We start from the raw sequence: 16,208 nt of genomic DNA, 5'->3' as shown, positions 1-16,208 counted from the left end.
TAGACTTTGCCAGGCTCGCACTGCCTGTTTGGGGAGGTGAGGGTTAGATTTCAACGCTCCACCAATGGACCCAGGGTTCTCCTGGACTCAGCAAGTACAGAATGCACCCCAGTACAAAGATTCTTCAGAAAAAATCAGTTTTATTTACTGAACAGACTAAAGAAGTACACGTGAAAGGAGGAAGGGGAAACTAGAAGGTGCTTCCTTCTCCTCTGCTCTCCTGCCTAAGACAGAAAGACCACGGGCTCCAGCTGAGCGTGCTGGTAACACTGAACAGATAATCCTTCCCTTCCCCCACCCCAAACTTCTGTCAAGCAAAAAGCGTCTGCGACTGCCCCAAAGGAAGAAGGCGTTGCCTGCCAAGTATCTGCCTACCTGAGGTCAGGGTGAGGGCAAGGCAGTGAGGACAAGCTGTGAGCAGCTAGAAAAGCGATGGGCACAAGGCCTTGATTCTCACTCTCCTTGTCAAAGAATAGCCAGAAATAAAGCACACAAGGTAAAGAAACCCAAAACATTTACAAACAGAATAGCTGTTTTCAACTCTCACTTACAGGTGTTGTCTACACAATTTTGGCAGAATCAGACAGGGACTGTCTGGTTAGTCCATTTGATCACAGAAAACATACCATTCACTTACTCATCAAGGACTTAAGTACCGACCCTATGTCCTAGAGACGAGCTCACATCCTAATGGTGAAGGGCAGGTGAAGGGCAACGGGGTGTGACCAGTAAATCAACACGATGATTTCAAACTGCTCCAGCTCTGAAGGAAACACAGTGATACGGTCAGATAGGAGGGGCCACACTTTAGATAGTCAGAAACGCCTCCCTAGAGCGACACCGGAGCTAAGCCACGTGAGTCCGAAGGAAAGCAAATCTAGACAGGTCGGGAAACAACAGCAAGTGCAAAGGCCCCGTGGCAAAAAGTACTTGGCAGAAAGGCGGTCATCCTGCCTGGAGAGCAGTGAGGTTAAGCTGGAGAGGATCCTATAGGGGAGGGCCTTGGGGGACACGGCGGGGGCTTTGTCCGGTGCCAGCGCAGCTGGAAATACCAGTCCGCCACTCGCCACTCTTCTGCGGATGTGAATGAGGCAGGACGGATTCTCCCAATGGACCTCCGGTGTCTGACCCGGCTTGGAGTGTGAGATCTCCCACTCCAATGGCCTTGGGGAACGGGACTTGGTTTCCTCATTTAAATAATCGAGGGTCTGGGGCCGGAAGACCTGCGTGGGGATTAGCTCCAAACCTCGGCGTTGAGTCAGAGGCGACCACTTCCAAATCCAGCACAGATTCTGGAAGCACACGAAATTGGAACTGTGAGCAGAACACTGCACGAGCAACCGGTGTGGGCACCTGGCCCCCCGAGGCTCGTCCTCCGTCCCCCAGCGCAGCGCGACCCCGCGGCGGTACCCACAGTCCCCGCCCCCCGCCCCGCAGCGCCGCGCGGTCGCGCCCCCGGGCAGAGCGCGGGCGGGGGCGGGGCCGCGAGGGAGCGGGCGGAATGGAGCGGCGGGGCGGGGCACGCGACGCGCGCGGAAGCCCCGACCGCTGGACCCCGGGGCGAAAGCCGGGGAAGGCGCTCGGCCTCCGACGCGCGGAGGAGGGAGCCGCGCAGGGACGCCGCGAGGTGGCAAAGGGCAGGAGGCGAGCGAGCGGGCAGCGCCGGGCGCGGGGCCCCGGGGTAGGCGGAGCCGCGGCGGGCGCGTGGCGGGGCTCGGCTCCCGGGGCGACGCAGGGGAGGCACGGAATGCTGGGCGGGGAGGAGACACGAGGGACACGAGCCGGACTTGGACGACGGAGCGCGGCCACGGGGGACCCCGGACGGCCGTCGCGCCGAGCGGCCGGCCCAGGCTGGCTCCTCAGGAGGGGCCGCGGGAAGGGGGTGGGGCGCCGGGCGGGAGGCCAATGGGAGCGCGAGCCAGGACGGGGCGGGGCGTCGGCCGGCTGGAGGCCAATGTTGGGGAAGGGGGACGCGTAGAGCCGGGGGCGGGGCGCCGGGCGGTTTGAGGCCAATGGCGGAGGTAGAGAAGAGGGGGGCGGGGTGCCAGGCTGCTCAAGGCCAATTGGAATGAGGTAGGAGCGGGGCGGGGCGCCGGGCGCCGCGAGGCCAATGGGAACATGAGCTGGGGCGGGGGCGGTGCGCCAGGGGGCGACAGGGCCAATGAGAGGCTGAGCCGGGGCCGCGGGCGGCCGTCCCGGCCGGCGCCTGGGGAGACGGACCCGGAAGGCGGTGGGGGCGGGGAGCCGAGCTGACAACCTGTCAAATCCACTTTGGGGCGAACTAGGTCACGCGCCTCCGAGAGTCAGGGCGCCCCCGCCCTGCGAGGCCCGGCGGGTGGTCCGCGGTCCCGGCCCGGCTGCTTCCTCTTCCTGCTGGCGTGGGGGCGGGGCGGGCGCCGGGACACCTGCCTCCCGGGCCCTGCGGCGGCCGCTCGCGCTCCCCCTGCTCGCCGGGGCTCCTCCGCCCGGGCCCTGCTTCAGACGGCCGGGCCCACCGCGGCTCCGCTGTTGGGAACAGGCTCCGCCCGAACGGCCCTCCCGAGTTGAGGACGCCGCACGCCGCTGCTCGCTGGCTGGGGACGGTGGCGCGGTGCGCGCGGTCCCCACGGGCCCGCGTTTGCGGAAGCCGGCGGCCGGCGCACTACTTGGCGCGGAAGGAGCCGCGGGCGGAGGGATCCCGCGCGCCGGCGGGGGGTGGGGGCGTCGTGGGGCGCGTCGTGGGGCGGGGGGGCGGCCCGAGCCCGGCCCCGCGGCGAGGTGCGCGCCGCACACCCGCGCCGCCCGCGCCGCCCCCGCCGCCCCGCGGCCCCCGGGTCACCTGCTCCCGCCGGGGAGACAGCCGGCGGCCGGCGGGCCGGGGGCGGCGCTTTGTGTGTCTGGTGCGGCGGGTGGAAGGGGAGGGCTCCCGGGTCGGTCCGGCCCTCGGCGGCCTGAGCTCCGACGCGGAGTTCCCAGTGGTTCCGGGCGAACGAAAGAAAGAAAAGCCTCCGTTAGCCGTGAGCACTGCTCAGGTCCCGGGGACCGTGAATGCGCTCCGGCGTCGCCCGTGGGGGTTTCGGCCTGCGCCAGTGCGCGGACCGCACGTCCGTCCTCTTCAATATGGAGCCCTAATAGGGCTGGAGCCGCCGCTGGCAGGGCCGCTTGCAGGGCCGCTTGCCGGGCTTCAAGATGGATGTTGGTGCAGCGTCGCGTCAGCGGTGCTCACGTTAACGGAGCCAGTCTCTGCCCCGTCACTGCTCAGTGCACATTTGCGTAGAACTTTTCGATGGAATGGGTAGTAAAGACAACGCGTTGTTTAATTTTTACTACTTGGCCATTCAAATTATGTTAATTTCCCCCAGAACTAGGTGATGCATTGTTTTAAGTAACAATGACCAACTCCTCCTCTACCCCCAGATTGTAGGGAACCCAAGGGTAAAATGTAGATTAAAAACGTTAAAATTTGAACGCAGAACTTAAATCATTGACATAGTAATTATTTGAAATGCTTCTTTGTAATACTGTAGTGAACTGGAACAAATAAAAACACTTCGTTTTCATTCAAATATTTCTTTAAGCAAATAGAGTATTTCTTAAATATATGCAAGCATTCTGCTTAAACGTTTGCATGTGTCTATATGGGAAGCATTGTGCTCAAACATTTTTATTACTTTACCCAATGCGTATTTCATCAGTGAAATGATTGTATTTCCCTTTAAAGTCTAGCTTTTAATTAAATGCGGTTTAGCTACCGCTTTGAGAAGAAAGCAATATACTATATCATCTGTGTATAGAGTATGCAGATACCACTTTTTTACATTTAGGAGAAACATGGTCATGAAGAAAAAACTGGATAAAGTAAAATGTTCTTTAAATTCAACATAAACAAGAGCTTACTTGTTAATTAGCCGTAGGATTGTAATACTGAACTACCGTATTACTCTGTAACACAGTATTACCAATAAAAGTGGGGATAGATGTCCAACCTTTTTATGTAAATTAAAATCGAACAAAACAACAAAAGACCTTTTATATGTTTTGTTGTAGCGAATTCTTTACTGCCAGCTAATTTTCCAAATTGAGTAGTTCTCTGTTTTGACCAGTTGGCAATCCAGCACTGTGAGCAGCTCTTAGCCCTCACTGGGGAGGTTAAAAAAAAAAAGTATCTTTTCCTACTGCAAAAAGTTTTGTTATCAATTTCCCCTGAAAGATGTTTTCTTTTTGTTATTCTTCTAATGCTAATTAATACTCACTAAAAAGACAATAAAACCACAAGTGCTTTCCTTTAACAAATAGATGATGAGATTGTAAGTAACAAAGTCAACACTCAATTTAGGATTGAGTTGCATATCTTCACTCAAAAATTGCATGCTGGAATTTAGCCATTATATATATTACATTAATAAGTAAAAATGGAGATTTTAAAATTTAAACAGTGCAATACAAAAAGTATCTTGCTACTTTGGAGTCTATTTTCATTCTTTTAACGAAGGGTTTAAAACTGTTTCTTAAAATGAGTGAGATGATGTTTCATGTCTTTTTTTTAAACTTCTGATTTCATAAAAAAGCTAGCTCCTTCCATTTCTCTCTTCAAATATGAAAATCAGAAACATTCTGCATTAATTATTTCTTTTGTTGTATCCCTTGCTAGCAAATTCTTTTGGAATAGATTTGGGAAATTAATTAGCTTTATAAATGGAGTTACTGTTTTGCCTAAACACTTCATGTATAATTCCTTACGGGAGGATTCTTCTAATTCTCTACCAGAATGTCTTGGCACAATTTAATTTCTCAGATGGTATTGCACTTCCGGGACTAGAAGAAAAGAGCAGGCAACCTCTCTACTTCTTGTGGGGAGGAGGGAGGGTGGCTTTACCCGAGGATAAAGACATCCTCATGGCAGCTCAGCCGGGGCTGCGTAATTGGAAATTCAGTTTGGACCAAAAGGGGTAAAAGAGTCTATGAATGGGAAATAAATACGCCTTGAGTTAAAAGTTGCAAACCAGTGGTCTGCAGATGTGTTTGTTGGCCTCTCACAATGTTTAGAGGTTTTTAAAAATTACTTTCCAAGATTTCAAAAATGAGACAGTTTGGATAAAAATACAGAATGGTAGCTTCTCTTGAAAAGGAGCAGACATGGCTTATTTCTTGCCTGGTTATGTGCTGCTGTAGCCGACCAGCTGCTGCCCCCTTTAGACACGGCACACACTCTGTACACCAGTCTCAATGCAATCATTCATCTTCAGCCAGCTGGCCACGAAAGGAATCTGTGTTTGGGCATACCTGCTCCAGGTTCTATAAAATTGTGAAAGACTTCATCACAGAGAGAAGGTAGGCTTAGGAAAAAGAGATGATCCTGTTTCTAAGTAAATACAATGAGCTCAGAATTGGAAAGTTATTGTAATTATAGATGGCAACTGGATGTATCCCATTATTTCTTTTATCAGTCCCTTGGCATAAGAAAAGGTGAAGTTGTATCAAAGAGGGAAAAAATGTTTTAAAAAGGAAAAAAATGTTTTTATGCTGTACTTTCCACTTGGAAAGGCACTGCCTTGATTCAAAGGAGTATCACTGGAAATCCTGGCTAATGGAACCCAGGAATAGTAGTCAACTGTGCAATGTTGTGCAAGAAGGGATTCCCTGAAAGGCTACAAGATAATAGCGATGACAGTGATGATGACAATGTCTTGACATTATTGAGCAGCAACTGTGTGTTGGACATTGTTCCAAGTGCTATCTGAACTATGTCTCGTTGTTATATCTTACTTACGAACTCACTTCTACCCCACTTTTCTTCTGGTAGCTACCCTGAACTTTCTAAAATTCAGGCATGAGGTGAGTGCTGTAATTCGCTGTATCTTAAGATGGCACTGACCTTTGGCCTTACTGGTTCTGAGTGTCTGGATTTTTCTCTGTGGCCTTTCCCTGAATGTACCCCAAGCTTGTCCTCTCTCAGGCCTCTTCCTGTCACAGTCTGTTTGTCTTTTCCTGCTGGCATCACCCTTCTCACCTCAGCAAGAAATACTCTTGGGCAGAGAATAGAGAGAATCAGCCAAGACAGGCAACAAATGAGGCAGGAAGAAAAAGAAGAAAGAGAGAGGAGTAAGATGGATAGCAGGCACTAAGGACAGGGAAATGGAGATGGACACAAAGACAGCCACCTCCTGTCCTCCCGTTCTCTCCTCCCCATCAGCTGTATCCTCAAACTCAACAACAAAGCCCAGTGAGAACAGCTGCACACTAGAAATTTCCAAGTTTGTGTCCAGATGGATTATGATTGTTTAAGTTTAATGATTGTTGGGAGTGTGAAGTAGACCAGCTCTGCAGTTACATGCAGGTGGAGTCCAGATACATCTACAAGGGAAGTTTCAATAAAACGTGTACCTTCGTATGATAGAATATTTATGAGCTTTTTATTTTTTTAAGATTTTATTTATTTATCAGAGAGAGAGAGAGAGACAGCAAGAGAGGGAACATAAGCAGGTGGAGTGGGAAAGGGAGAAGCAGGCTCCCCGCTGAGCAGGGAGCCCGATGTGTGGCTCGATCTCAGAACTCTGAGATCATGACCTGAGTCGAAGGCAGATAGATGCTTAAGTGACTGAGCCACCCAGGCATCCTTAAGAGGTGTGTGTGTGTGTGTGTGTGTGTGTGTTAATATTTATTTATTTATTAGCATGAGTGCATTTGCATACACATATGTGTAGGAGCAGGGCAGAGGGAGAGGGAGAGAATCTCTAGCAGACCCCCCACTGAGTGCAGAGTCTGCTGAGGGGCTTCATCTCCCATTCCCGAGATCAAAACCTCGGCCGAAACCAAGAGTCAGATGCCTCAACTGAGCTATCCAGGACCTCCTATGAGAGTTTTAATAAGATGGTTCAAGGGATGCTTGGGTGGCTCAGTCAGTTAAGCATCTGCCTTCAACTCAGGTCATGATCTCAGGGTCTTGGGATCCAGCCCCATATCAGGCTCCCTGCTCGGGGAGCCTCCACTGCTCCCCCTGCTTGTGGCTTCTTGGTCAAATAAATAAAATCTTTAAAAAAACAAAAACAAAAAACACACAAGGGGCACCTGGGTGGCTCAGATGGTTAAGCATCTGCCTTCCACTCAGGTCATCATCCCAGGGTTCTAGGATCAAGTCCCGCATTAGGCTCCCTGCTCAGTGGGGGCTCCCTGCTTTTCCCTCTCCCTCTGCTGCTTCCCCTGCTTGTATTCTCCCATTGTTTCTGGTGAATAAAAAATTAAACCTTTAAAAAAAGTAAAAAAAAAAAAGATGGCTCAATATCATATTAGATGAAGAAAAAGCAATGTATATTTATATATATATATATATACATATTTAGGAGTTAAAATATTGCTTTAGTTTTTAATTGGTTAAAATATTATATGAATTTATTTAAAAGGCTAGAAGAAAATATGGCAAAATCGTGGTGGTTCTGGATTTCCAAAAATGCTCTAGTGATCGTAAAGTACTTATCTAATCAAAATAAGATAAAATAATTATGGACCAGGGGGAAAAACTAAAAATCAAGCTGAGGATGTACATACTGAGTTTTAGTTCTATGAAATAAATGAAAAATTATACTATAGCTACAGATGTTACCATCTCCAGATTTCGAATATGTTTTTCAACTATCTCAAGGGGACTTGGAGCAAGAAAGGACAGATGGCTGAGTGGAGCCAACTTCCAGTGCTAGAAAAGTAACACAGAGTACTGTTGTGCTGATGCCACACCTGTGGTAGCCACTTTGAGCAAAGAAGAATGGCACACACGGTTTCCCCTCCTGCTGCACGTAGAGTATAGCAGTCCTCTCTGTGCAGGAAGGAAAAGTATACACTCCAGAGCATCTAAGAAGGTATATCAGTTTCCTAGAGCTGCCAAAACAAAGTGCCACAGATGGAGGCTTAAACAGCCACAGTTTATTTTCTCAAGGTTCCAGTGGCTGAAAGTCTGGGATCAAGGTATGTATGGGGTTGGCTTCTTCTGGAGCCTCTCTCCTTAGCTTGTGATGGTTGCCTTTTTGCTGTGTTCTCACATGGATTCTCCTCTGTCTGTGTCCTGATCTTTTCTTTTCTTTTTTTTTTTTTTTTTAAGATTTTTAAAATTTATTTGACAGAGAGAGATCACAAGTAGGCAGAGAGGCAGGAAGAGAGAGAGAGAGGAGGAAGCAGGGTCCCTGCTGAGCAGAGAGCCCGATGTGGGGCTCGATCCCAGGACCCTGAGATCATGACCTGAGCTGAAGGCAGAGGCTTAACCCACTGAACCACCCAGGTGCCCCGTCCTGATCTTTTCTTATGAGGATACCAATCCTATTGGATTAAGATTGACCCTAATGACCTCATTTTTTTTTAAAGATTTTATTCATTTATTTGACAGACAGAGATCACAAGTAGGCAGAGAGGCAGGCAGAGAGAGGAGGAAGCAGGCTCCCTGCTGAGCAGAGAGCCCGATGTGGGGCTTGATCCCAGGACTCTGGGATCATGACCTGAGCCAAAGGCAGAGGCTTTAACCCACTGCGCCACCCAGGCACCCCCCCTAAAGGCCTCATTTTAACTTAATTACTTCTTTAAAGACCTTAAATCCAAACATAGTCACATTCTGAGGCTCTGAGTGTTGGGACTTCAGCATGAATTTTGGGGATGCAGCCCATAACAGGGTGAGGAACTGGCTGGAGAAGGTGGTTTTTTGAGTGTAATAATACTGATCAAGGGCATCTGGATGGCACAGTCGGTTAAGTGTTGTACTGCTGGATTTGGCTCTGGTCATGATCTTAGGGTCATGAGATCGAGCCCCACATCAGCCTCCACACCCAGCATGACTCTGCTTGAGATTCTCTCTCCCTTTCCCTCTGTCTTTCCCCCCACCCTGTGCATTTGCTCTCTCTAAAATAAATAAATCTTAAAAAAAAAAAAAAGAATGTTGATCAAGATACTTGGGATGGACATTCAGTTGCTGGGTTACTTGTGAGAGATGTACTGTGACTGGACAGGCAGACAGCTTTCAAAAGGGTACAGTAGAACTGGTAAAAGTGTAGTTAGCTATGTTTCCAGAAACTTTTGGCCATTTGGCTCTATTTACATTTTGCCTGATTGAAGAAAACCATCTTAAGGCTTACCTCTAGATTGGGACTTTTTCTAGCAGTGTCATGAAAATTTATGTAAAGATTATTAGAACTGAAGAAGATTAAGAGAATAGAAGATCTGTTAAATAGCCTAAATGAGCTTTTTGTGACTCTCCTTTTATTTAGATACATGAATTCCATCATGCTGGCCTGGGGAGATCTATTAGAAAGTAAATTTATATCAGCAGCCAACAACTGCATTTCAAGAACCAATGTCTGAATACCCAAATGTAAAGAATGATATGGGTCCTCAGGCATTTCTTTCCTTGCCTCTATGGGAAAATGGAGTAGTCGTTGGAAGGTGATCTAAAAAATGAGGACAAGTATAGCGATAGCAAACAACGACAACACAAATCTCAATCTGCCTTGGCTTTCTCTACAGTCGGAGAATTCTGAACTTGAGCCAGAGAACTCTATTTCGTTCTGCAGCAGGCTCCCGTCCCTTTGGAAAAGGTGAGGGTATATATGATGAATAAATAATATCATCATATTTTGCTTCAGTAGAAAAAAACCTGCGTGTGCAAGCAACAATCTCTTCCTTGTTTCAATATTAAATTGCTTAGTTGGACTAAAGCAAACCCTTAAAAACAAGAAAACTGCTTGGCATCCATATCGGTTAGTATAAACACAAAGGAAATCAATCAACATGAACGAATGACATTGAGTCAACTTTGACTTTCTTTCCCACTGTACTTCTTTTTACTTAGGCTTCCTGGGAATTAAATTTTGGGAATCCCTGAGGCTCAGAAAGCTCAAAGGAGTCAATGGACTGAGTTATGTGCCCCTTGCCCCCAGATTCGTAGGTTGAAGGCCTAAGTGCCAATGAGACCATGTCTGCAGCTGGAGCCTTTGGGACGTGACCAAAGCTGAACAAGGTCATAAAGAGGAGCCCTGATCTTGTAGAATTAGTGTCCTTTGTAAGAGACACCAGAAAGCTTGCTCTCCCCTGACATGATGGGACAAGCAAGATGGCGGCCTTCTGAAAGCCAGGAAGTCACCTGTCACCTGATGCCTGGTCAGTCAGCACCTGATCCCAGACTCCCCAGACTCCACAGCTGTGAGGAAATGTCTGGTGGGTAGGTCACCCAATGTATGGTATGGCAGCCCAAGCTGACTGGTTCCAGTGACCAGTCTACACACCTGTCTCCTGTTCATTTTCCGGGTCTTCATTACCTCTCATTACCTATTTTCTGAAGAAATGACACCCAGTTACCCCCAGGCTACAATAAGCTCCCTTTCTCTGTGTGTCACAGCATGTTTGTTTTTCTTATTTTTATTTTTTTTAAGATTTATTTATCTTAGGGATGCTTGGGTGTCTCAGTCAGTTAAGCATCCCATTCCTGGTTTCAGATTAGGTCATGATCTCAGGATCCTGGGAGCGAGCCCCCTGTTGGGATCCCTGCTCAGCAGAGAGTCTGCTTCAGTCTCCCTCTCTCTCTGGCCCTCCCCCTACTCATACTCTATCTCCCTCTAAAGTAAGTGGATAAATCTTTTTATTTTTTTAAAGACGTAGCAAGTTATTTGTAACATAGGTCAAGCTATTAACCTACTGCTTCAGGAAGCTAAGGTTACGTTAGCATGATGTGGTCCAAATCCTGGGTTTGAATTGGTTCTCTGTCATTAAAAACAGGCTCAAACTGGATAGAAAGGAAAATCTGCTCAAAGTCTGGTCACAGGTTCCACTTGTTAATAGTTGATGATGGTGAACAAGCAGAACATATGATAGTTTCACCATGGGAAGGGTTCAGAGCGTGGACCTAGAAAACGTACTCTCCAGCTGGGATTCTACGATGACCAGTTGTGTGCCCTCGGCTAATCACTTACCATTTTCCACACTTCAACTGTCTGCTGGTAAGGTGAGCGCGCACGGGTGCCTGCCGTACATGCTTCTCTCCGGTGGGGTTCAGGAGGCTGAAACAAGATTAAGGGAGTTTTAAAATCTCATAGCAATGAAAAAAATGTGGATTTAAGGGATATAGTTGATGTACAAAATTTTATATATTTAATGCATATAATTTGAGTTTGGACACGTGCATATGCCTGTGAAACCATCCCCATAAGCAAGGTATCCATCACCTCCAAAAGTTTCCCCTCTGCCTCCCTGTGCATGTGTGTATGTATGTGTGTTTGCATGTTTGTTAAAAATATTGAACATGAAATCTACGCTTTAACCAAAAAAAATTTATTGACGTATAGTTGACACATGGAATAGAAATCTACATCAATGTGGGGCACCACTGAAATCTTGACTTTGTGACCTGGGTCCCAAAGAAAGAGCACCAATGTCCCTTTGGATGAGATGCTGGCACCTTTCATGGTGCTTTTCATGACTGTACCCGGGTCAGCCTTCAGCAAAACTGACCAGTCTTTTATCAGCTGTGATCGGCTTCACTCTCAATCATTACATGGGCAGAACTGGCTCTTAGTTCTTAGTACGTCAGCGCGCCAAAAGGCTCCTCCCCACCCTTGGAGGGGAAGGTGGGGGCAAGTAGAGCTCCTTCTCCCTAGCCAAAGATGGCGCCCTCCCTTCAGAACCTGCTCTCTTCAGAAACTGCCCTACCAGAAAAATAATAAAGGTGTTTGCCCATGAAGAAATCACTTTGGAAGAGTGACGACAGCCGAGTCTGGCCACATTCTCCAACACAGCAATGGGAAAGTTAGCCAGGAGGAACCAAGTGGAGGCTTGTTCAACTAGGGCTGGTAAGCTGACTCAAAGCCCACAGACCACTCACAGGCCGGTGTCTTCTCAAATACAAGGGAATTCTGATCTGCAAGGTCAAACCCAATAACCTGTTGAGTTTCTTTTTCCTATTTTTTTCTGAGAGGTTAATTCATTCCCGGTACCCTAGCCTTTCCTGGTCAATGTACCTAGCAATCTCTGTCGTCAACCCCACCACATCTTCAGAAAAGTGTGTGTGTGTGTGTGTTTTGAGGGATGGTGTAATGTTTTGGTAAAGCCAATCCAGGACAGATGCCAAAGAGGTCCAAGTTGGGAGTTTAATTATGTAAGTGTATAACTGGCCACTTCCTATACTCTACTTTTCCTAACATAAGTATACAAATCCTCAAAGTGAGAGAGAAGTCAATTAAGGAAGGAAGATTGGAGGGAAGTAGGGAGGAAGTTCAAGTGTTAAACATTAAAATGGCCTACTTTCTTTTTAAAAAGACTTTTAATTTATTTATTTGAGAGAGAGTCAGAGAAAGAGAGAGAGAGCATAGAGGGGGAGGGAGAAGCAGGCTCCCCCCGAGCAGGGATCCTGACTCAAGACTCGATCCCAGGACCCCGAGATCATGACCTGAGCCGGAGACGGACCCTTAGCCACCCAGGCGCTCCAAAATGGCCTTTCTTGAGTCCCTACTTGCAGATACTCTCAGGTGTCTCTGTCTGTGTTCCATAACAGTTTTATAAATTACCATTTGCTAAATACCCACCCTGTTTTCAAACATGACTCAGAGCAGCGATTTTCTTCTCCTTCTTCTTTTTTTTAAGATTTTATTTATTTATTGGACAGACAGATACCACAAGTAGGCAGAGAGGCAGGCAGAGAGAGGGGGCAAGCAGACTCCTAACCGAGCAGAGAGCCCGATGCGGGGCTCGATCCCAGGACCCCGGGACCATGACCCAAGCCGAAGGCAGAGGCTTTAACCCACTGAGCCACCCAGGCGCCCCTGGAGCAGCTATTTTCAACTGTCACCTCTACATGGTGAGTTCTTCGATCTACATTTCTCAGTTAACCTCGACCACTCCTGGTCTGTATTTCCGTTACTTACTGGGCATGTCCATCTGGAAGTTCCACCTTCCAGGCTCCCTGGACTCACTGGGCCCAGAAGACTTTATGCTTCCTTGCAAACTCATTTCTCCTGTGCTCCCTGTTTCTCTTCATGCTTGGACATTGGACACTCTGGTTACCTCGGCTCTCGGTAGGTCCGTCTCAGCTCAGCTGCATGCAGGTATGGCATGGGGCAGGAGCGGAGTCTTACATAAGCATGCATGGGCCTCACTTGGAATCTTGAGGGTGAGAGCCAGCCTTCCCCAGTTTAAAAGCTCCTTAGGTGATTCAGTCTTGCAGCCAAGCTTGAGAACCACTTCTCCAGGCCTTGGGGCATCTCGGACTCTTCCGGATGCAAGCTGGCAGTCACAGGGCTGGTCTCTGACTTACCCCTAAAATGTCTCGGGGACCCGTCGCCTGCTTTCTGACCCTGTGTTCTCCCCTTGGCTTAAACATCATTAACGCACCTCTTGGCCTCTCATTTTCTCCCTTTCTACTCATGCCAGACAGATTCTCCCTCTTGCCTGGTTCTGAACATATGAACCCTCATTTCAAAACCCTCCCAGCGGCCATGTGCCTCGGTCCTGGTTATGCAGGCCCATGGCCAGGTGCTAGCTCTCTCCGCCGGGTTTATACCCACCACCCCCCATAAGAAACGTTAGGACAGCCCGGACAAACTTGCTTGCCCTTCCTCCTATCTGCCGCCACACTTCCTGCCTCTGGGCCTTTGCACACATAGTCTCTGCTCCCTTTCTTCTGTACTGCACATGTCTGCCTCCCAGGCTTTCACGAAGGGCCGCCCCTCATCTTTCCAGCTGGGAGCAGTGTCCTTCTCCTCGGAACTGTGTTCAGACTTCTATGTTCTCTGTCAGAGAACCACTGCAGGGAAAACAGTTTACAAATTAACGGATTCTTGTTCTGCATTTCCTTTAGTAGTCAAAACTAGTTACTTGCTTTACGAGGACAGGGGTGCTCAAGATTGAGTAACGCTAAGGATCACCTGGGGAACTCATTTAAAATGCATATTCCTGGCTAATTTCCAGAGAGTCTCAAAATGCAAGAACGAATGCTCTAGCAGAAGCTCCCCACCCTGCAAGGTTTTCCAGATGGTGCTCCTGTGACCGTACTCGGAGAAATGCTCAGATGGGAGGTTCTTTCTAATTTCATGTCGGTTGGATCCCTGACCTTACTGACATGTTGAAATTCTGTAATATAGATCCAAGGGCAGCCTGCACAGTAGCATATTGTTAATATTGTTAATAGTTCACATAACTCTAAGGATGGGCAGACTGGGTAAGTGAGTGAAGTGGCCTCAGTACTGGGGGGTCTCAGGAAGTGGCGGGAGCCACGACGGAGCCGGGAGGGTCCCAGCTCTTTACCTCTGGGTCCTTGTTTCCACTTCAGAACGGGAAACGAGTAATGCCTGATCTTTCCGTTTTCTCGGAAAGCTGGAGATCCAGATGCTCATGTGGTATTTCCAGATTATGTTTTTAAAAATGCTGTAAGTTTTGATACAATACCTTGAGCCTTTGCAACCCTGACTTCAATCAACAATTTAATCATAACCGAAGTATAAATAGAAGTAAATACTTTGCGCTGGTTTGTTTTGCTGCAAGGGTGACATGCGATATTTTCTCATCTGTCAATTGACAAGTGCAATCTGTAGAACACAGACAAGGACATTTGAGGATTTCATAAATCATTAATTGTTCTAGAGATGGGTCTACCCTCTCACTTTACAGAGGCAAGAACTGAGATCCAGAGAAGTTAAGGGAGTTATATGACATCTAGTAAACTGACTTAATTTTACTTTTCTGATCTGTAAAATATGAAATGTATGTAAATATACCTACATGGTCATGGGCTGAATGTTTGTGCCCCCTGCGCCCCACAAATTCACATGTTGAAATCCTTCCCTCCAATGTGGGCGTGCTGGGAGGTGGGGCCCGGGGAGGTGATCAGATCATGAGCCTAGAGACTTCACGAAGGGGATCAGAGCCTTTACTGAGGGGAGCCCAGAGAGCCCCATCTTTCTGTCACACTTTCTGTGTTTCTACACAACTGGAAGACTGCGGACACAACCTGGAGGAGACCCTCACAAGAACTCCCCAATGCTGGCGCCAGATCTCAGACTTCACCTTCCAGAACCGTCTAAGCGGCCAGGGGTAGGGCACCTTTTCATGGCAGCAGGGATGGATGACACACAGTGACTGGGCTCTTGCTGCGTGGGAGACTCTGGGCACCACTGAATTTTAGCTCCTGTTGTTCCTGAGTTCAAGATCAGCCTCATACAAGCCTCGCTTCAGACTCTCCCCATTGGTTGTCTCTGCCTCAGCCTTCATGCAATGAGATGATTTTTATGAAGACATGGTTTTTTGTTTTTTGTTTTTTTTTTAAATTAGCGAGTTTCAACTAGTTTGTAGAGTAATTTGGTCAAGTACTTGAGCCTTGCTGAAGTAGTTTCCTTATTGCCTAAAAAAAGTTGCCCTAGGGGCGCCCGGGGGGCTCAGTCAGTGAAGTGTCTGCCTTTGGCTCAGGTCATGATCTCGGTCCTGGGATCGAGCCCTGTGTCGGGCTCCCTGCTCGGTGGGGTCTGCTTCTCCCTCCGCCTGCCACTCCCCTTGCTTGTGTTCTCTCTCTCTGACAAATAAGTTCTTTCTTTTTTTTTTTTTCCATTTTAAAGATTTTACTTATTTATTTGACAGAGAAACACAACAAGAGGGGAAACACATGCAAGGGGGAGTGGGAGAAGCCGGCTCTCCGCGGAGCAGGGGCCCGACGCGGGGCTCCATCCCAGGACCCTGGGACCATGACCTGAGCTGAAGGCAGCTTCACTGACTGAGCCATCCAGGCGCCCTTCTGCCAAATAAATTCTTTTTTAAAAAAAAAGTCCTTTTTGATGTTTAAGATCCTGTTTAGTTCTATAATTCTATTATTTTTATGATTCAATTCGTAGACTTTAAAAATAAATGTTTAAGCCGTGAATCACAGTTTTTATGTGTCTGAATAAGCCTTACCTACCAATTTAGAGATTGGAAAAAATATGTATACATTTGTTCATAGTTTTAATACTCAGGGAGAATAATTAGTTTCTCTATTAAAGACCAACAACTGTATTCTAAATTATAAATTTAACGTTTCATTGTGCTTTATTATTGGAGATATTTAGCTTCTACTTTTATGCCTGCTGGAACAGTTAGCTCTGTGAGTAAATCTTTTCATTCCCTACCATAGCTGCCTTTATTATTTATTTTTTAGGCGTTTTTAAAGGTTTATTTATTTGAGGGGGTGGGCAGAGGGGCAGAGGGGTAGAGGGAGAGAATCTCAAGCAGACTCCCCA

General features: G+C 47.8%; 1 long non-coding RNA gene across 1 annotated transcript; it reads left to right on the top strand.

Moving 5' to 3' along the window:
* The first annotated feature begins 11,003 nt into the window (after positions 1 to 11,003).
* On the top strand, positions 11,004 to 15,853 carry LOC123393651. Its single transcript, XR_006608480.1, has 2 exons — positions 11,004 to 12,802; positions 15,574 to 15,853. It is a non-coding gene; the product is annotated as an uncharacterized LOC123393651 (long non-coding RNA).
* The last annotated feature ends 355 nt before the right edge of the window (positions 15,854 to 16,208 follow it).

This window comes from Mustela putorius, unplaced genomic scaffold, assembly GCF_011764305.1.
Source record: "Mustela putorius furo isolate JIRA1106 unplaced genomic scaffold, ASM1176430v1.1 tig00000929_pilon_pilon_pilon, whole genome shotgun sequence".
In the NCBI taxonomy this organism is placed as follows: Eukaryota; Metazoa; Chordata; class Mammalia; order Carnivora; family Mustelidae; genus Mustela; species Mustela putorius.
This window is presented reverse-complemented; position numbering and strand designations above follow the sequence as displayed.